The sequence below is a fragment of the Amblyomma maculatum genome, chromosome 6, assembly GCF_055883805.1.
Source record: "Amblyomma maculatum isolate TAMU_Amacu chromosome 6, ASM5588380v1, whole genome shotgun sequence".
Lineage (NCBI taxonomy): Eukaryota > Metazoa > Arthropoda > Arachnida > Ixodida > Ixodidae > Amblyomma > Amblyomma maculatum.
Genome location: NC_139349.1, coordinates 117,250,722 through 117,272,178, shown reverse-complemented (window position 1 = coordinate 117,272,178; position 21,457 = coordinate 117,250,722).

The following is a 21,457-nucleotide window of genomic DNA, read 5'->3' as shown; positions in this document are numbered from 1 at the left end:
TCTTGCGCTCAAGCTTCCTCTTTCTTCTTCCAGGCTCGCGCTTGTGTTCCCAGTCGTCATCTTTTGCGTCATCTTCTATACGGAATTTGTCCTCCTCCTTAGGAAGCATCGTCCCGATGAGAACAAAAGGAAGTAGGAGGTTAAGGTCAGCTCGAGTGGTACGGCTTCATACGCACGACGTGGACGACGTCAGCTTGGTACTGGCGTCGCTTTGATGTCGACACCCCGTCTGGCATCCCCTCATAAGTGACGTCGGTTAAGCGTCGCTTAACAACATAGGGTACAAAGTATCGCCGCAATGGTTTTTCGGAGAGTCCACGGCGGCGAATAGGCGTCCAGACCCAAACTTTGTCGCCAGTTTCGTACATTACATGTCGGTGTCTCTGATTGTAGCGTCGTGCATCATCCTTCTGCTGATTTTTGATCCGCACACGCGCTAGTTGGCGAGCATCCTCTGCACGCTGAGCGAATTCCTCGGCGTCCTGATCGATATCATCGATGTCGGCGTTCGGGAGCAACATTGCATACAGCATAGTTGTTACTGGTCGCCCGCGAAGGAGGCTGAATGGTGTCATGCGAGTGGTATGTTGGCATGCCGTATTGTAGGCGAACGTGACGTAGGGAAGTATTTCGTCCCAATTCTTGTTGTTCACGTCGACGTACATGCAAAGCATGTCTGCGAGGGTCTTATTGAGGCGTTCCGTCAACCCATTGGTTTAAGGGTGATAGGCTGTAGTTTTACGGTGACAAAGGTGAAGAACGGTTTCCAAAAGTTGGGTCGTAAATGCAGTTCCTCGGTTAGTTATAAGTGCCGGAGCGCCATGCCTCAGGGCAATGTTCTCAACGAAGAACCTAGCTGCTTCGGCGGCGGTACCCCTTGGCAGAGCCTTGGTCCCCGCGTAGCGGGTCAGATAATCGGTGGAGGAGAGCCGATGGGACGACGAGTAGATGACTGTTTCCCCCAGGACAGAAGTTCTTCTTGTAAAGTACGTTGTTGCGAATAAAGAATGAAGGGATTACTCGGGCGAAAATCTTAGGAACAACCGTAGTTCGCTTCTCTAAGGAATCAATAAGAGGGAGGAATTCCTGGTCCTCTCGCTGCTGTTGGGAAAGCGTTGCGTCATCTATGACACCTGAAAACGCAGTGTCTTCTTCGGTCATAGCGGAAGGTTCGACCGGCGCTTGCGAAAGGCAATCTGCATCCGTGTGCTTCTTTCCAGATTTGTAAATAACTGCCATATCGAATTATTGTAATCGAAGGCTCCAATGCGTGAGTCTGCCTAAAGGGTCCTTTAAGTTTGTCAGCCAACAAAGAGAGTGATGGTCGCTGACGACTTGAAAGGGGCGAGCGTGCAAATAAGGGCGGAACTTCATAACCGCCAATACCACTGCAAGGCATTCTTTTTCGGTTGCCGAGTAGTTCGCTTTTGCTTTAGATAGGGCCCTCCTGGCGTAAGCAATTACCTTTTCCACACCATTCTGGCGCTGCACCAACACAGCACCTAAGCCCACGTGGCTGGCATACGTATGCAGCAGTCTATGGGGCGTCGTCATCAAAGTGCGCCAGGACAGGTGGTGTCTGTAGATGCCTCCGTAGCTCATTGAAAGCTTGTTGCTGTTCTTCACCCCAGCGAAAGGCAGTGTTGTCACGCGTAAGTGAAGTTAATGGCCAGGCAATTCGTGAGAAGCCAGCAATAAACCGACGGTAATAGGCGCAAAGACCCAGGAAGCGCCGCAATTTCTTTTTGTCCGTGGGTGTTGGGAGCTTGGCGACTGCGGAGAGCTTTTCAGGATCAGGCCGAACGCCTTCTTGGCTAATGATGTGGCCTAAGAACTGCAGCTCTTCGTAACCGAAGTGGCACTTCTCGGGTTTTAGTGTTAGGCCCGCAGATCGTTTGGCCTGAAACACAGCTAGCAAACGGAGTAGATGCTCTTCAAATGTAGCCGAAAACACGATCACGTCGTCAAGATACACCAAGCATGTTTGCCACTTAAGTCCCGAAAGCACAATGTCCCTCAGCCTCTGAAATGTTGCTGGCGCCGAGCATAAACCGAACGGAAGGACTTTAAACTAATACAATTCGTCGGGAGTGACGAATGCTGTCTTCTCCCGATCCCTCTCATCCACTTCGATTTGCCATTATCCACTTTTCAAGTCCATCGACAAGAATTAACGTGCATTTTGTAGGCGATCCAGGGAGTCGTCGATGCGAGGGATAGGGTACAGATCTTTTTTGGTCACTTGATTGAGCTTGCGATAGTATATGCAAAATCGTAAGCTGCCGTCCTTCTTTTTAACAAGTACCGCAGGTTAAGCCCAGGGACTCTGTGACGGCTGGATAACGTCGTCTCTAAGCATTTCGGCCACCTGGCGCTGAATGGTTTCACGTTCTTTTGGAGCCACATGGTAAGGATTTTGTCGAATCGGGCGAATCGAGTCATCCGTGATAATCCGATGTTTTGTCAAAGGCGTTTGGCCGATCCGCGATTCTGATGTAAAACAGTCTCGATATTGATCTATGAGATCCAAAAGGCGGTCCCGCTCTGAAGAAGACAAGTTTGGGCTCACATCAATGATGGTTACGGGTTTCTTGCACACTGGTCCTTTCTGTTGCAGTAAACAGCAGTGCTGCACAATTGGGAGGCCACAGTTGTGCCTTTTTAAATTTGCTGACGCTCGTCGCTGAAGTTTGTCAGCAGCAGTTCGGTATGCCCATTGGTCAAGTTGACCAGCCCTCGATCTATAGAAACACCTCGGCTGAGTAGCAGGGTAACTGCCCATTTAGCGACGCCATCGCCTGTATGCGCCACGTCGCATTTCAACTCAACAAGAGAGCATGATCGCGGAGGTAATGTCACCGTCTCATTGGCGCCGCGTAAGGGCAATAGTGGTACTTGCGCCTAATCAAGGTCTTCATGGTTATTGGTGAAGGCAACGACGCTGACGACGCTCTCACGAATGCAGATAACAGCCCCATGAAGACGCAGAAAGTCCATGCCCAAGATTAGGACTTTGCAGCAGTCAGGTAGAATAACAAAGCTGCCAACAAACACCGCGTTTCCTATTCCAATCGGGGAAGTGCATATCCCTGCCAGTGCCAGTAGCTGACCCCCAGCACTTCTTATTACTGGCCCAGTCCATTCAGTTTTTACTTTGCGCAGCGTGTCGGCCAGTTTCTGGCTAATACATTAAAAATCCGCCCCGGTATCCACCAGAGCATGTACTTCCAGCCCATCAATGGAAACGGCGAGTTCAGCGCTAACAACGTTATCTGGGTTGATCGTCTCTTTCGGCATTTGCGGCGGAGGCGCGGCAAGGTCGGCGCTTTCAGCTTCGTCGTCATGGCTGATTATCTGGTACGGCAATTACGGCGGTAATGTAGGCGACATTTTCGGCGGTAGTGCGGCAATGCCAATGCTAGCGGCGGCGTCAGAAGCACGGGTTGTTGGCAATTGCGGCGGTGGTGAGGGTTTCGACACTTTTCGACTGGTTGCAACCTCCCCTCACGAGGTTGCAGCTGTTAGCTTCCCCGATGAGGGCTAGGGGACCGCCGTCCGCTAACGTCAGCAGTGCTGTGACGCATCGGCGAATAATAGCGCTGTGGCGATGGGGAGAAGCGCGGGCGGAAGCCCGGGATTCGGTTTCCTCCTGACGGGAGGGTCGTCGTCGATTTGGGCAGAGTCAGTGTCGAAGCGGCGGCGAGCAGAAGCAGGCGGAAAGGCCTGCCCCTCTTCGCGGTGGCGGCAGTACCGATACACATGGCCAGGTTTTCCACAGTAGAAACAAAGTGGTCGGCTGTCATAACTGCGCCACTTGTCAGTTCGACGCAGTTGAGAGCGCCTGGGAGGCGCCCACTGAGGCCCCTGGAAGACCCGCATCTCCTGACGGTTCGGCGAGCTCGGTGGGGCGTGGTCTGGAGGTGGGCGACGAAGGACCGCGGCATAGCTCTCGGGCTGCGGCTCGAGGTAAGGTGCAGGAATGGTGGCACTGCAGCTGATCGGTTTTGGAGCGTGGTATGGTTCGGAAAGGGCTGCCGCGTTGTCGACTCGTGAACCTTCGTAGCCGTAATTCGCTGCAGCTCCTCAAGGACAATCTCTGTAATGATGTCTCGAAGAGTGGTCGTATCTGTTGCAGTCAGCGCTGCCGAAGTCGTCGGGGCACAGTCGGTTGGTTGTACTGGCGGCACCGGTCTTGGAGGGCTTGCTCGATAGCCGTAGTGTCCTCAACGAACTCACTCACGGTTTTAGGTGGGTTGCGGACTAAGCCGGCAAACACCTGTTCTTTGACGCCATGCATGAGATGCCGTAGCTTCCTTGGCTCACTCATATCAGGATCGGCACGGCGAAAAAGGCGAGCCATGTCTTCCGCAAACATAGCCACGCTCTCATTTGGCTTCTGGACGCGCACTTCAAGCAGGCGCAGCGCATAGTCTCGTCGATCCGTTCGCGCAAACTTATCTACCAGCTGGCGGCTGAAGTCATTCCATGTGGATAAGCTGATCTGGTGGTTTTCAAACCACGTTCTAGCATTATCCTGAAGGGCAAAATAAACAATGGAAAGCTTCTGGTCTGCGCTCCATTGATTGATTTTGGCCACTCGCTCAAACTAGTTAAGCCAGTCCTCCACCTCTTCAAACACTTCCCCGCGAAGGCACTCTGGTACATTGGTGTTCTGAAGAGTCACCGGCGTAAGGTTGGAATGTGCCATGGCTTGGGAGACCTGACGAGCTTGGACGTTTGAAGAGTCGTTCGACAGATGGCTGTACTCCGGGGCTAGGCCTAGAAGGCGGCGGCTAGCGCGATGGACAGGCGTGTCGATGTCTGGGATCCGCTGCGGACTGCCGGAAGGAGTCTTATGCATACCCAGCACCTCCACCAGTGTCACGTCTCGATAGAACGCTAAGGAGGGCCGAACGATAACACGGTTTGATTAGTAGACTAGAGGAGTCTTGCGCTCAAGCTTCCTCTTTCTTCCGGGCTCGCGCTTGTGTTCCCAGTCGTCATCTTTTGCGTCGTCCTCTATGCGGCAATATACTGCTATAAAGGAAAAGTCGATGTTGAACACAAAATGGCAACAAGCTCAGGTGAAATGAAAGTAGGAAAGAAAGTAGGAAATTAGGATTGTGAAGCAATACAACGCAGCGGGGATTTTCAGTGCAATAAATTTTATGAAATGAAGGCGAATTCCTGCAAATTCTTTTTTTAGGGGTAATCTATGGATCGCAGACAGCAGTTACTGTGATGTCATTATCTTGAATGCATTTAACCATGGGGGCAGTCGTGCAGCGTGTGTAATCCAAATTTACTGATAAGAACTTAACATTAAGGTTGGGACGAGGTGTTGCCGTGGTCCTAAAAGCCATAGTTGGTTCTTGCCCGTATTCGAGCCACTCGATACTGCAAGATTGTGCAGGAGACGTCACCAGCAGGATGGGCACAAGGGCGGCCTGCCGTTGCGCATGGGGCGCATTTTATGTTTGAGTCCTTAATCGGTCTGGGACACTACGCAAGGGGGTGCGAACCGGCGCATCGAGTACAACACGCTTTATCCGGGGAAGTTTTTTGTGTACAAGCTTGAAGCGCATGACCGTACTGTGCACAAAAGGTGCATAAAGGCACATGTAGATCCTCCTGGGCTTCAACAGAAGTCCAACCGATCGTGACCCTACGTGCGGAGCGAAATCGAAAGAAGGCGGGAGGGTCAACCTCAATAATGTGCACCCGTTGTCCAGATCGCTGAGTAAAAGAGTCTGACCTTGCATGTTTCGGGATCGAGGCATAATCCGGGGTTCCTGCGGCCACCAAATCATCCGAGAGGACGTCCGGGTCAACATCTGATAGCCGAACGTGCGGGCTCCTCCTAGAGGGAATCCGGACTTAATTGAGGCGTTGGTGGCCTCAATGCGGGTGCTGGCTGCCCTCAAACGCTCAAGTTCTCCTGGGTCCTTGGAAGTTACTACCAAGGCACGACGCGTGGGCCGGAGGTTGAGAGTGCCAATCCCCTCGGATTCTTGGTCTATTGATGCCTTGAGCAGAGTTTCAACGTCCTGTCCCACATGATTTGTAGCGGCCGCATACGTTAAGACCATCTGGTGAGGTGCCACGGAATGTGGAGCGGCCCGCAAAGTTGCTGCGAAGGTCCGAGAAACATTACGTCCAGTCCTGAGTGGATTAACTTCGCAAGGAGATGTCCTACAAGAAAGCTCCGCGTTGTGGGCCTTAAGAGCTTCTATTTCTCGGTCGCGAGAATAGATTTGGTCATTTAAAGAACGGATTCGCTCCCTATCCCGTACAGCGCAACTAAAAAAGTGCATTGCCTGTGCATTCAGAGACGAAGCCAGGGAGACGAGAACACCGCGAACACCAGGGCCAATCTTACTTTTGCTGGAGTTGATTGTAGATATCAGCTGCTCGTGTGCCCTAAAAATGGCAGCGTCGGACCCAAGCGGAAGTTCATCAAGATCTGTGGACGGCTTAATGGCCGCAGGATGCGGGGAGAGGCCCGGTAAGGTAGTCAGATGAGTCAACTTTGTCTACAAAGGCAAATGGGAATCAGCGTTGACTTCCGTGGCAGAATCCTCCAAGAAAAGAGTAACGTCCGGAAGGTCAGCCTTACAGTCGGAAGAGTCCGCTGTGGCTGGAGGGTGCGAGGTAGTATCAGCAAAGAGGTGAGCGTTGCCAGCAACAGCAACCGTGTCAGCCATGGTTGTTCGAGCAACTGTCAGGCCTACCCAGGCGGCCAGCTGAGCCCTGAATGTTGCAAAGTATCGCTGCAGCGTAGAAGGATGTCAGTAGAAGTCCCGCGGAGGGTCCCTGAAAGACGACAGGGGCCCTCCGAACAAACGAACTTGCAAACGGGACCCTAGGGAGCCGATAAAACCGAATATTACGGAGCACCAAAAGCTGCTTCCTTCTTCTTTCGTCTTCTTCTTCCTTCTATCCGTAAGGTGGGAGGTGAGATGAGGAGACGGCGAAGTGTTGTGAAAGCGGTGTCAGAGGCGTTTGACCAACCGATCAAGTCGATGTCGCCGCGCAGGAGGTTCGGCAGAGGCGCGATAATAGTGGCAAAATACCGGACAAAACGTCGGAAATAATAGCATAGGCCGATAAAGCTGCGAAGCTCCTTCATAGTGGACGGCTTCGGAAACTCAGCAACGGCGCGAAGCGTGGCAGGATCAGGAAGTACACCACCCTTGGAAACTACGTGGACTAAAATCGTGAGTTCACGAGCGCCAAAGCGACAATTTTTCAGGTTAAGTTGGAGCCCAGCTTGGGTCAAACAGTTCAACACGCACTCCAAATGGAGAAGGGGGCTCTCGAAATCAGAAGAGAATACTACAATGTCATCTAAATAGCAGAGGCAAGTTTTCCACTTTCATGCTTTCAAAAGTGGCCGGCGCGTTACAAAGTCCGAAGGGCATGACGTTGAATTCTTATAGGCCATCAGGTGTTACAAAAGCAGTCTTGGCGCGTGCGGCATCCGCTAGTGGTACTTACCAATATCCTGATTGCAGGTCTAACGGCGAAAAGAATTCAGCTCCTTGTAAGCAGTCTATTGCGTCATCAATTCGAGATAGCGGATAGACGTCTTTGCGTGTGATGTTGTTAAGGCGCCGAGAATCAACGCAAAACCGTATAGTGCAATCCTTTTTTTTACAAGGACGACAAGCGATGCGCACGCGCTACTGTACGGTTGAATAACACCCGCTGAAGCATGTCGTCGAATTGGTCTTCAATAATCTGTCGTTCAGCTGCCGAGACACAGCATGGACGCGGACGCAGCGGCTTGTGGGTACCGGTATCAATTTCGTGGGTGACGGTAGCCGTACGACCGAGGTGGCGTTTTGAAATATCGAACGAAGAGCGATACTTCTCCAGTAAGTGAAGAAGTTGGGAGCGCTGTTGTGGGGCGAGGCTGGCGTCGACAGAACCAAAAAACGACTGGCTGCATCGGAAGTAGGCTAATTAGAAGAAGTAGGAAGAAGCGCCAATTAGTTTTCCTGAGGCTCGCTGGTGTAGCGACGCATCGGTGAAATCGAGCGCCTCGGTGATGGAGAGCGGCGGCGAGAAGGTGGTCGATCGGCAGCGGAATCAAGGTCGGCAGAAGAAGGAGGTGGCGTATATTCAACAGGCCCGTATACGTAGAGTCGTGAATAATCTGTAGGCGGCACGACGCGGCGACGACAGTAACGCTTAATGTGTCCAACAGCACCACACGCGTGATAATTGGTAGATTGTCCCGAGTACGCCAGGGGTTCGAACAAACAGAGGTCGGCCGAGGAGGATTGAAAAGGGCTGGCGGCGGTAGACGGCGGGCGAGAGGGGGAGGGCGGAGAGAGATATGCGATTCGGTGCTGGGGCGTCTGAGGACGCTGGCGTTCATGGCGGCTGTGGCTACTGGAACCTGCTGAGGAATGATTGGTAGCACCTGAGCCACTTGATCCCGAATCATGTCTTGGAGGCTTGAGGCTAGGTTAGAAGGAGGGCCCTGAAAGCTTTGAAGAAGGGACAATTGTCGGGCGACCTCCTCGCGCATGAAGTTCGGATCTGGTCGAGCAGCGAGATGCTTGTCGCCGACACAGCCAAGCTTCATAGTAAATCAGGCTGTATGAATGGTGGTGGGGCTGGCATGCGCTGTTTGCGGAGCTCATCGTATGTCTTACAAAGCGTGAAGACTTCGGCAATGGTTTCGGGGTTGCGAGCAACAAGCATCTGAAAAGCGTCTGCTTCGATGCCGTTTAAAATATGTCCAATACGGGTAACTTCGGCATGGACGGGGATATACGTGTTGAAAGACTCACAACATATTCTATATAGCTGTTGAAGGATTCACCTTGTTACTGGCATCTAGATTTCAGGCGCTGTTCGGCGCGAAGCTTTCGGACAACAGGACGGCCGAAGATATTGGACAAGGCCCGCTTAAAGGCTGACCAGGTGGTAAACTCTGCTTCATGGTTGTGGTACCAGAGACTGGCAACGTCCGTCAGGTAGAATACGACGTTGTTGAGCTTGAGGGCTTCATCCCAACGGTTGTGGCCGCTTACCCGCCAGTAAGAGGCAAGCCAATCCTCCACATCGTGATCATCAGTCCCGCTGAATATGGCCGGGTGCCGATGTCGGAGCGCTCCAGGGCAGTTGGCGAAGAAGCAGAGGGCTGGCTCACATCTGTTGTCGTCATAGGTGAAGGGTCGAATCAGCACACTCCACCATGTTGTAACCAGGTTTCTTAACCTGGGGATCTGAGAGAGAGATCTCGCTGAAGCGTCCGTCCGAGGCTTCTTCAACAACATGATCTCGCGCCGTGCGCTCGCGATGGGCATGCGTCCGAAACTCATCGTCCTCTTTACACCGTACACATTACACACGGTCATAGCGGCGCTTTTGAGAGCGCTGAGACGCGCCAAGCCGGTCTCGAGCAATGTGGCGGTCGGCATCAGTGCAGGCGATGGCATCCGAAGAGTAACTACAGGAAGTCATCAAATGGCAGCAAGGTGTCGAAGGGGAGTAAAGAGTCACGGCCGAAAAGTAAACATAAGGGACAGTATCCGGCGGTATCATGGCGTGAGGAGTTATAGGTGAACGTGACGAAAGGTAAGAAGAGGTCCAGGTCACAATGGTGATCGGACACATACATAGACATCATGTCGGTTAGCGTGCGATTAAGGCGCTCAGTAAGACCGTTCGTTTGCAGATGGTAGGCTGTGGCGAATGGGTGACGAGTAGCGCATGAGCGGAGAAGGACATGAACCACTTTAGAAAGGAAACAGCGGCCACGATCTGTGAGAAGTTGACGTGGAGTGCCATGAATCAAGATCACGTCACGCAGAAGAAAGCCAGCAACGTCGGAGGCACAGCTGGTGGGGATAGCCCTGGTTACGGCATATCGGGTGGTATAATCAGTCGCCACAGCAATCCATTTGTTTCCAGAAGTCGACGTCAAAAAAGGCCCAAAATCGAGGCCCACACGAGAAAACGGCTCAGTCGGCACTGACATTGGTTGCAGGGGCCCACTAGGCTGAAGCGAGGGTGTCTTACGGCGCTGGCACAGCTCACAAGTGATGACGTACGAACGGACAGAGCGGTAGACACAAGGCCAGAAAAATCGGCGTCACAAAAGGTCGTACGTACGTGATACTCCCAAGTGTCCTGCTGTAGCGGCGTCGTGAAGTTGGGCGAGGAGAGTAGAGCGCAGATGAGCCGGAAAAACCAGTAAAGGATCCACGCCATCTGGGAGCATATTGCGTCGGTATAATGTCTCGTTATGGAGCACAAACGTGCTGGAGGAAGGATCGGGGTTGTTGCGCATATTTGATTGCAGGTCAGGATCACGACGTTGTTTGGAGCCGATATTAATAGTCCGAGATGAACAAAATGTAGTCGTCAGCAGTATGGTCGGACAAGTCGGGCAGGATGTACGGGATGGCGGGACAAGCAGTCAGCATCTTGGTGTAAGTGACCGGACATGTATACCACAGTAAAGTAGTACTCTTGTATTCGCAAGGCCCAGCGACCTAAGCGACCAGTGGGGTCATTGAGTGAGGACAGCCAACACAAAGCATGATGGTCTGTCACTACATGGATGGACCGCGCAAACAAATAAGGGCTGAATTAGGTCAGCGCCCAAGCAAGTGCAAAGCATTCCCGCTCTGCAATTGCATAATTGTGCCCAGAGGACGAAAGGAGGCGACTGGCATAAGCAATGACGCGGGAGGAACCATGCTGGGACTGGGCAATGATAGCATCAATACCATGGCCGCTAGCGTCGGTGCGCAGTTCTCTTTGTGCAGAAGGATCGAAGTGCACCAGAACAGGTGGGGTGGTGAGTGCGGAAATAAGCGTCGTAAAGACAGGCTTGGTCACAACCCCTTGTGAAAGCTACGTTTTTTTGCAGAAGAGAGGTAAGCGAACGAGCGATGTCTGCGAAGTTCCGAATGAAGCGGCGGAAGTAGGAGCAAAGGCTAAGGAAGCTTCGCACATCACTTGAGCTACGCGGGGTAGGAAACTCGCGCACAGCTCGAACTTTGTCAGGGTCGGGTTGCATACCATTTGCATCAACCAAATGACCCAAGACTGATTTGGCGCTGGCCAGAGCTGAATTTTTAGCGTTCAGTTGAAGACCGGTGCGGCGAAAAACGGCCAGGACCTAAAAGGTCGATCAAGATGGTTTGCGAACGTGGAAGAGAAAACGACGACGTCATCTGAGTAGAAAAAAATGTTATCCATTAGAAGGTACGGAGGAGAGAGTTTATCATGCGCTCGAACGTCGCAGGAGCGTTACAGAGTCTATATGGCATCACCATGAATTGATAGAGTCAATCGGGGTGACAAATGCGGTTTTCTCGGGATCCCGTTCGTCGACAGCAATTTGGCAGTAGCCTGAACACATGTCGATAGAAGAAAAATAGCTGGCACCATGCAAGCAGTCAAGCGCGTCGTCAGTTCGCAGAAGAAGGTAAACGTTTTTTTATTTCATTAAGGTGGCGACAGTTGACGCAAAATCTCCAACTTTGGTTTTTCTTTTTGACCAATACGGCAGGGGGTGCCCAGGGACTGCAGGAAGGCTCAATAATGTTTTTGCGCCCGCATCTTGACAACTTCTTTCTGTATAACATGCCACTCAGTAAGGGCAACAAGGCCTTCTGTTAAAAGGGCTGGCGTCACCAGTATTGATTCGATGGGTCACAATGGATGTTTGACCCAATGGTTGGTCCCCGAAATGAAATATATCACTGTACAGCACTGACGCACAAAAGGTCGGAGAGAGCTCAGGCTTGCTCATCTGGCAGAACCACGGATATCATGCCTGAAAGGAGGTTAGAATGGGAAGAAGTCGACATATGCTGCTCCGACAGATGCTGAGGCGTTAGAGCAGCAACTTCGCAGTCCGCCAAATGAAACAGATCAGCGAGTGCGATCCTTGGGGTAAAACTTGGGTCGAGCGGCTGACGTTATGGACAGAAAGATAGGTGCGGTTAGGAGTGACAGTCACGACGGTATCAGGGAGTATGACGTTGCGACGTATAACATCAAAAATTAGGCAAGTGACGTATGTGCTATCAGGAACTGCGCGGAATGGGGCCAGCGGAAGATAAATAGCAGCTTGGGGCGGTAGACGAACAAATTCGGCAGATGGAGGCGGGGCTTAACACCGGTTTTTCGGAGCAGTAAGGCAGGTGTGAGCGAAGAACGCCAGTCGAGCAATCAATCAAGGCAAAATGGGCCTTTTAAAAGCCGATGCCGATTGAGGATCAAGTCGTGAGGGCGGTGGTCGATAACAGTGAAGAGGACAGGGGTAGTAGACCGGAAATACTCACGCGCGCAGTGTACAGTCCCACGACGGCAGCAACACTTCCATCGGCGACACGAACTGCGGATGAAGCGGCGGGTGTGACAACCTTTTTTAGATGGCGGCGAAAGGATAAGCTGAGGACTGAAATTTGGGCACCAGTGTCAATGAGGGCAGTAACAGGAGCTCCATCCACACATATGTCTAGAAGGTTGCGGCGATGAGCGAGGGTCAGCAGAGAACTTTAGGGCCATGTCTTCAATGCAGCATCTCCTGCGGGAGCAGCATTGGTTAGTTTTCCAGAAGAGAGCCAGAGAAGTGGGAAGATGATGCACGACGAAGTTGGGTGAGCGAGACCGCCGGGTCTGAGGAGACGGTGAGCGGCTGGACATGCGCGGGGCTTACGAGTTAAAGTCACGAGAGCGCGTATCACGGAAATGGGTTGGGTGCGGACTATATTCGGCGCTGCGATCAGGAAATTAGCGAGGTCGAGGTGGTGGAATCCAACAGCTGCGGCAATGACGACAAATGTGGCCGACACGTGAACAGTTGAAGCAGAAGGGTCGGTCATCCGAGGTTCGTCATTCGTGTGGGTTGCGGTAGGGGCAGCGGCATCGCGTCGGGAGGGGCGCAGTCGGAGCCGCAGCAGCTACCACCGGAAAGGTGGACTGGACAGATGGCTGTGCGTTAGGTTGGAGCGAGAGCTGTGCGGAAGGCTGACCAGAGTTGGTCCACGTTCGCGTCGAGGCCCACATTTGCGAACTCCTGACGAACGACAGATTGTATTAAGGCTATAGTAGCATCTGCTGGCTTAAGAGCGAACGCAACGGGCGCCATAGCTTCTATCTCTCGGCGAAAAATCCTGGTCAAGTTGAGGGGATCAGATGGCTGCTGCAGCGTTGGACTATCTTCGCGCGATGACGTAGCAGCTGTGTTTGGAGAGCGGTCGAAGCGGGGAGTAAGCGACGGTGCTTTGTTTGCTCAAACTGCCGGCAAACTTGGATGACTGAGTCGACCGTCGGACAGTTTTTGCAAAGCAGCAGATTATAAACATCGATTGCAATTCCCTTTAATATGTGGCCCGCCTTGTCTGACTCGCACATGGCGCTCCCACGTTTCGGCATAACGCTAAAGTGTCTTTAACATAAGACAAACATGATTCTGTCGAAGACTGGCACGGGATGCGAGGTCTTTTTGTGCGCCGAGCTTGCGTCCGCTCGGCTTGCCAAATAGATCTCGAAGCTTCTCCTTGCACATCCCAGGATGTGACATCGTCGTCATGCGTCTCAAGCCAGACGCGCGCCGTACCCGCCACATAGGAGATGACGTTGGCGAGCATGAGGGTCGCGTCCCAATGATTGTGCTTGCTGACGCTCTCGTACATACCGATCCAGTCTTCTAGGTCGACATGGTCGGTGCCGCAATAGGTGCCCAGGTCACGAGGCTGCGTCATGACGACGGTGGGAGCTGGCGATGCCGCTGAAGATGATGCCGCGTCAGATTGCATAGTGATGGTATCAATCTGGCCGCCACTACAGAGATCCAGGTTTGGCTACATAAGAACTTCCAGCAATCCTCCCCCAAATGTTAAGGAAAACGTACAAAGCGGTAAACGCTAGTTAACTGTCAGACGCACATACCACCAGAACGAACCCAGCTTAGCCTGAGCGTCGTCTTCAGAGGACCACCCCAGCACCTCATAGAGGCCAACTCCGGGGATGCACCGGGGATGCCCACCGTCTCCCAGCTCCAAAAGGCCATTTCGCGCTTAACATTTTTGGTTGGTATGGCACCAATGCGCGTTAATAACTTTGCAGTCTGGAGGCAGAAATCAATTTGCCCCTTTTGGAGGTACGAGCTGACTTCCCATACTTCTCATACTGGGCAATCACCTGTCTTAATTAAACATCCTACTTAGTGAATGTCCTTGCAACTTACACATGGTAGTGTTCCTGCCTTTTTCGGAAGTATGTGCTTCTGACGTAATGCTTTCCTTAATTGTCAGTTGTGGGGCACGATCGCCGTCAAAGGGTTGAAAAGAAAAATTAAGCTTCACTCGCTCTACGTGGCTGGGTGCAAAGCAGATTTGACTTCAAAGGAAACCATGAGGACAGATGAGGTCGTTGCGATTTCGTGCTTAACACATGGGGGAGGGGGGGGTGCCTTTGCACCGGGTGCGGGTGACCCTAAAGACGCCAGTGCTAAAAGAAACAAATACATTTCTGTAAAATGTACCTTGTGCCTATGCAAACAACCAGCGTCTCCCAGCGTTTTCCAGTGCGAAGCCAGTAAGATTTTCGCACTGCGTTTGCACTGGTTCTGCTGGGGACGCTGGAGGTCTGCAATATTTTTTGGAGCAGTGACGGGAAGACAGTAGCTGCACTGGTATGATGGGAGAAAAACGCTGGGATTAGCTTTTTCACGCTGGGTGTGTCGCTGGCATCCGCGATGCACTGCAAGAAGCGCTATATGTGCGCTGGGGCCGCACTGGTCCCAGTATTGCTTAGGAAATAGTCGGAAGTCCGGAAACTGGGAGGCGATAAAAAATGCGCATATGAAAAATATGGTTCAAATAAGCGCTTTTTGCTGCGAAATCGTTGCGCACTTATAAGTAAACTAAGGCAGTATCTTTTTTTCTAGAGTTTCCATGCTTCTGTAGGTCCTTTCAAGCGTTTTGAGAGACAACGATCGCAGCTCCTCTGATATCTCATGACACACTGACGATTAACATACAACTAAAACTTGAATTGAATAATGTGGGATAACATAAATAACAAACATCACAGCTGATCCCAAGGGCAACTCTAACACAATGATTACTGCCAAAATGTTCAATGGTGTCAATCGCAGGCGAGCGTAGCTTGCACCATGGCCTAGTATAAACAGCAGTAAGAAAAAATAAAAAGAGGGAGAGAGTAGTTTACCGAGCGGTGGGCTAATGAAAGAAAAAAAAAACATACAGCACTGGTAATGCATAATATTTTGCGTGTTTCTCAAGCTTTTGCGCTCCTTGATCTGAGTATAAAGCAGCCGAGCCCTCAGTCACCGCTTTTATAATTAAGATAAATGTATTAAGGCAAAAACCTGCGGCACAATTACAGACACATTTCCGAAAGCAGTCATGAGTGACATAAATATGACAGCTCTCAAGGAACAACTTTAACATTGTCAATAGGAAACAGCTACAGAAATATGAGGACAGTACAGCTGCAATTCAAGAAAAGAATTCAGTTTGCACCTATGTACCTTGTTCAACCACTATGCAAGCATCTCTCTCTCGTATCTTCATGACCCGAGAGTGCTTCGACCTGAACACCTAATGCTAAGACAAGCGTGCAACGCCAAGGAGAGATCATAACGGGTGAATGCTACATTGCTGCCTGCGAAACTCATAAATGGTAACATAAAAACTGATATTACTATAGCTTTTAACTTGGAAGGTCAAAAGACCTCACTGCCAATGTGAATACAAGATAACTCGACAGAGCTAATGGAACTTTATGCTGCACTTGCATGTTTTCACCGTTCTGCTGCCTTAAGACATGCCCTCACAACGAATCATATAGAGACATAAATCAAAACGACAGAAAAAGAACTATACCATTTTTCAGGAAAAGCGAATTGCAGCGTTTAAATTACCATTTCCGTCGTGTATTGACACATCAAATGTGTTGTGAAGGAAGTTAGAATGAGATCAAAAGGAGGAATACAGTACTCGAGGGCTCAAAATAATTTCAAATATGTGGCTTCATTTACTTCCAGTAACATCACATGCAAGTGGGCATTTCGCATCAAAAATGAAAAGCATGAGTTTGGTAGATACAGATTCAATGAGCAAAAATGCTGTCCATTGACTTCATGACATACAGGCCACACATTTTTGCTTCTCCTCATGCTCTCCCTTCACACGCTTGCAGTAATGAATGGAATGTATTAGAAGTTTTGATGCGGCCTAGATGCCATGCTATGCAGATGCCAGCAGTAATAAACAGCTAGCTCAGGCAGGTAAACCAACGGCACTTCTCTGCTGCTTAGCAGTTACACAAGAGCTTCGTTTCTGCACTGTACTTAGTTACCTGAACAACTGCATGGGCAAAATAGTAGATGTCAAACGTAGAGCAAAAAGCAAAGGAAAACATTAAATTAGGCCTGAACAGGAAATTATTTATACAAAAAATTATTCACATACTTATGTAAAACATCTTTGCACACAATGCCCATTGGACATATCGTTCAGTTCTTTAAGCCGACTATTTTCAGATTCTAAAGCCTGATTTTTCTTTCAAGCGCAACCAATTTCCCTGGAAGTGTGACATCATTTTCTTCTAGATCTTTCTTTGTTTGCCCTTTCCATCCTTTCCTGCTTTGTCGCTCTTCTTGCAGCTACATTTGGCTAGTGATTCTGTTTATTTTATTTATTTACTTATTTTCCCAATGCTATGAGCCTTTCTCAGCCTCTGACAGTAGTGGAAAAAAAGTATAAACAGGCATGGTGCTCAAAGACAATAGGGAAAGCATGCACAGCATACAGTAGTCATTGTATCAAGAGCGTGGATATGTAAAAGCTATGCAACTGTTGATACTAGGGAACAAAAAGATGACAGTGGGAACATCCACTCTAAAAAAGTTACATTTCTTGAAAAAAAAATATTCAACACTGGTAGAAAAAGGATCAAGTCAGACATTATTTATAAATTTAATTAGAATTAACTGAAACTGTGCTGCAAAACTCATGTCAGAGGGCGCCTGAATGGTTTGTAGATTTGGGTATATGTTTCCAACGCCGAAATATTCTCAAGGCAACACAAAATAAAAAGTGCAAGTGGCTTGCTTTGGACTGAGCGGGGGTATTTTTTTTTTGTAACTAAGACTTGTAACTCACGTGCATTGAATATTACATACACGTCCAACTAATTCTTATTTCTTAATTCAGCCATGGACGTACCGGGAACCCTTGAGACTGGCAGGAGAGGCTCGATCTTGTGCAAAAATGTGTTGGGAATGCTATCGCAGTTCATAGAACAGTTTTCGCGGAACATGGACTGATTCAAGACTAAACTTCCCTCTAAAAACGTACAGTTGGCACGCCAGCGCGCCATCACCTGCAGAGGACGGGGGAACGAGGCAACAGGTTGGCGCCGGTATGCGTTCCGCTACAGGGATTCGACAATTTCCAAAACCTCGCTGCTCGCTCGTCGGACCACCGAGACGCTTTGCACTGCAGCCCCGTTCGGCAGTGCAGCCCGAGCTCGCGTTTCTGTAGGGCGTAGAGTGATCTTTCCTCTCTTGCGTGCACTCCCTGCTTCCGCACTCCTCTTGAGTTTCTTTGACTTTGTAAAACTGAAGTAGGCTATGAACCTCCTGCAAAACCCAGCAAAACTGTGTCTATCCGGACCACAGCTATCGCGTAACCTTTCTTTGTGTGTGAAGTGAGGGGGGGGGGGGGGGTCTTTGACCCCGCAAATAGCTTGGCAGACCCCTTGGGTGGGCGGTTCTTATATTGCGCACTTTGATTCTTTTTGCACAGCCATCGAGCGACATTTCTTTGCATGCGAAAAAGGGCGGTGGGGAGGCGGGGAGTGCTTATATTGTGCACTCTGTCCCGTAGTTACTCAGGTTTTTTTTCACAGCTATCGCTCTAACGGACCCCGAAAATGTCTTGACAGACCCTTGGGGTGCGCGGTGTTTATATTGCGCACTTTTTCCTGCATGTTACTCATGAAGCTTTTTTATTCGGACAAGTGATGGAGTATTTGTCTGCATATTTACTTGCACTCATTTTCTGACCTCAACTATAAATAACTGAACTCACAAGAGCGACATGTGTAAAGAAGCGCCGCTTTAGTACATACAGAATTGGAGAAAGGCTTACCTGTCAACGTACTTACCGCTGCTTCCGACAGTATACCGAGACGACACAGAAACACTCGAGACGACGATGGATCCACAGCTGTTAGTAAACAATGCCCGCTGGGATTAGGGAAGAAGCTGATGCCGACATGACACGCAGGTAGAAGTAAAATAATGCGGCAGAGAAAAAGCGCGAACCAGCCCACCGTGCAACTAAACAAACAGCCATTTGCAAACAGCTGTGTAATACGGTAACTGCGAAGAAGCAGTGACTCGAGAGAAGGCGCAAAGGATATATATAAATACAAACGCGCCAATAAATAATTGAGGCTGTTTTTAAAATAAAAGAAAAAATATTCTTGTTTCTGAAAGGTTTCTGAGAGCCAAAACAAAGCTTTAGTTTTCTTTAATTTTCAACCAATGGCATGCATCGGCAGCCCGTCGGCGGCAAGTTTGAAATTGTGGATTGTTGCAGTATGCGTGCTTTATTCCATATAAATGAGCAGAGGACATAAATGAGCGGGGATCAGAGGACAGGCCTACGGCACATCTTATTTAAATTGGAACAGCCGGAGGGCCTGAAGATTACAGATTCGGAACGGTGGGAGACTGCCTTGCTTAGCTCTGATCCAGGCCGGCAACACGCCCTCACGGCCTGGGCCAAGGATGTCGCCGAGAGCCATCGAACGACGACGACCCCTGGGGCGGCTTGAGAAGAAATGTCCTCTCAAGAAGAAAGAACCCACCAATTTCTCCTTGATAAAGTTTTCTCCTCCGAGCCATGGGAAAGGTGGCAAATATAATGGTTACATTATCCTGAGTAACTGCGTTAAATTAATTTTGAGTGTATAATGACTGTCTGAGTACGACAGCGACCGTTCCGAGACGCTCAGTTAAATTAATTTGTGAAACAAACCTATTGCGTGAGACATATGTCCTCCGAAATAAATGCGTCGACCGACGTACATCCCGCGACAGATATTTGTCGTGCGACGCATCCCACGTAGAAATCTGTCACAAGACAGAACCCGCGACAGATACGTCTGCCATGCGACACTACCCTCGACAGGCATCTTTGTCGCACGACAAAGGACAAGGATTGTTTGTCGCACGAAATAACTCACTAAACACCTTTGTCGCAAGACAAAAGACAACAGAGAAGCCTTTCTTGCGACAGAACCCACTTGTCGTGCGCGCTGTGTGTTGCCCCGAGCACCGCGAGTACGAACGGTCTGCTTTTGCGTGTTTGTGTTTGCCGTGCGTCCCGCGAAGCGTTGGCGGACTAAACAGATTCCCGAAACCAGAGCAGCGAAGCGGCGGTGGGGACTGGAGAACCGGCGCCGGGAGGACGGCAAGGAGGAAACATTTATGGGCTCCCGCAGGGCGCGCTGCCCGTGTCATCCGAGCTGGCCGCTGCACACGGCTGCGAGCGGGTGCCTGCAACGACGCCTGGGAAGTGTTCTAACCTCCGAGGAGTTGGAAGCTTGGGACTACGTGAAGACAGCCGTGGACCTGGCGAGGAGGACTCTCGAAGGGAGTGAGGGTCGGAGGGACCATGGTGGGCGCAGGGACGAGAGAGGACTATAGAAGAGACTGAAATAGAGTGTCGTGCGGAGAGGCCGCGCTCCGAGTAATGCGTACGAAATGCGCGCAATTTGCAAATAAATTCATAATTATCAGGAAATGCCAAGTGTGGTCGAGCTTCGTCGGAGAATGCCACAGGGGCGGAGCAAGGGACCTGCCTGACTTACGCAGCCGACAGGACCTCCAACATCAAGTGGAACCGACCGGGAACTGGACGCAGGATGTGGACCCACAGCTGAACGTACACCTGGAGCGTCGACGAATTCGCAGTCTTCCCCTGCAGCGCAAGTCTGGATAGGTGGGTGTCTCGTTGGCTCCTGTTTTGAGGGCACTATGGCAACCACGGGGTATAACTTGCGGAGTCGCGAGGCCGAAACAGGGGCCCCAAGCGAGGAAGGGGACAGGCAGATGGAGCGGGTGGCGACTGCCGGGCTGGGAAGCGTTATCGAGGGGTCAGCACTTTCCGTCACTGAGCAGATGGCATTGTTGCAAATGAAATTAAAAATTGCGGAAACAGAATTAGAGCATGCAAGACTGTGTAACAACGGCAGTGCCGGTGCCGCGCTGATGGCTCCTTCTGAGTGCAGAGGAAGACAAGAGGCTGAAATACACAAGCATATTGAAGGGAGTGCTTTTAGATATGCCATCGGAAGAGGCGCTTTTTCCGGGCTGGTTTGATGATATCGAGGCAACCCTGGATGCTTACAGCATCCCAAACGAATGGAGAGTGGGCTTGTTGTTTCCCAGGCTGAACGAAACGGCTAGGGGACTGCTCGGTCGGCTCTCGGCGGAGAAGCGCCGAGATTACACAGCGCTCAAGGAAGCTGTTCTGAAAGGGCTCAGATTGTCACCAGCTAAGTATAGGCGACTATTTAACCACTCAAAAAGAGGGTCAAGGGAATCATGGGATCAGTTCGCAACACGACTGCAAAATTATTTTTGGCTAATATTGCAACAGCTACAACATAACTTCCCTTGAACAGCTTCGGGAGCTTGTAGTAGCAGATAAACTAAAAGGAAGTGTTAAGTCCAGATGCCCGTGCTTTTGTCATCCAAAATTAGACTAGCGGAAAAGCAATGCACCTGGATGAAGTGGCCAACATTGCGGAACAACTTGAGGGAAGTCAAATTGCTAAAGATGTAAAAGGAGCGCAGGAAATGCGGTAAGGAGAGAAGGAAAAACAATTGACTCGGCTAGGGCGCGGTATGACGATGCCGGACGGTCGGCTCCTTTATGCCAGGGCGCGTAGGCTGTGCTACGAGTGTGGCCTTCCTGGTCACCTTGCCCGCGATTGTCCGAAACGGCGGTCAGCACAGGCGAACCCCGTGCAAACGACAGCAGATGACGGAGGCTTGGTGGCGCATGTTGCGGGAACTAACTTCGGGAATGCAAACGTAAATGGTGGAAAGTGCCCGGTCCGCGCCCTCAAAACAATTGCACTCTGTTGCGGAAAGGCCAAATTTGTGGGGCACTTGGATTCGAGAGCGGAGGTCAGTGTCATCAGACGATTAATTCTGGAAGACCGTGTGTCACTTACCGGTTCAAGCACAAAATTAACTGGTGCGTTTGGAGAGCAAGTGCTGGCAAAATTGGTATACGTCCCTTTGAAACTGTTGGCTGCTCCTAAAAACATCGGTGCAGCCACGGTTGGCACAGAAGTTCTCTGCTTTGACAGACAGGTTAGCCCAAGGGACAGACGCACTTATCAGCCCGGACACGAACGTGCAGTTGCTGGG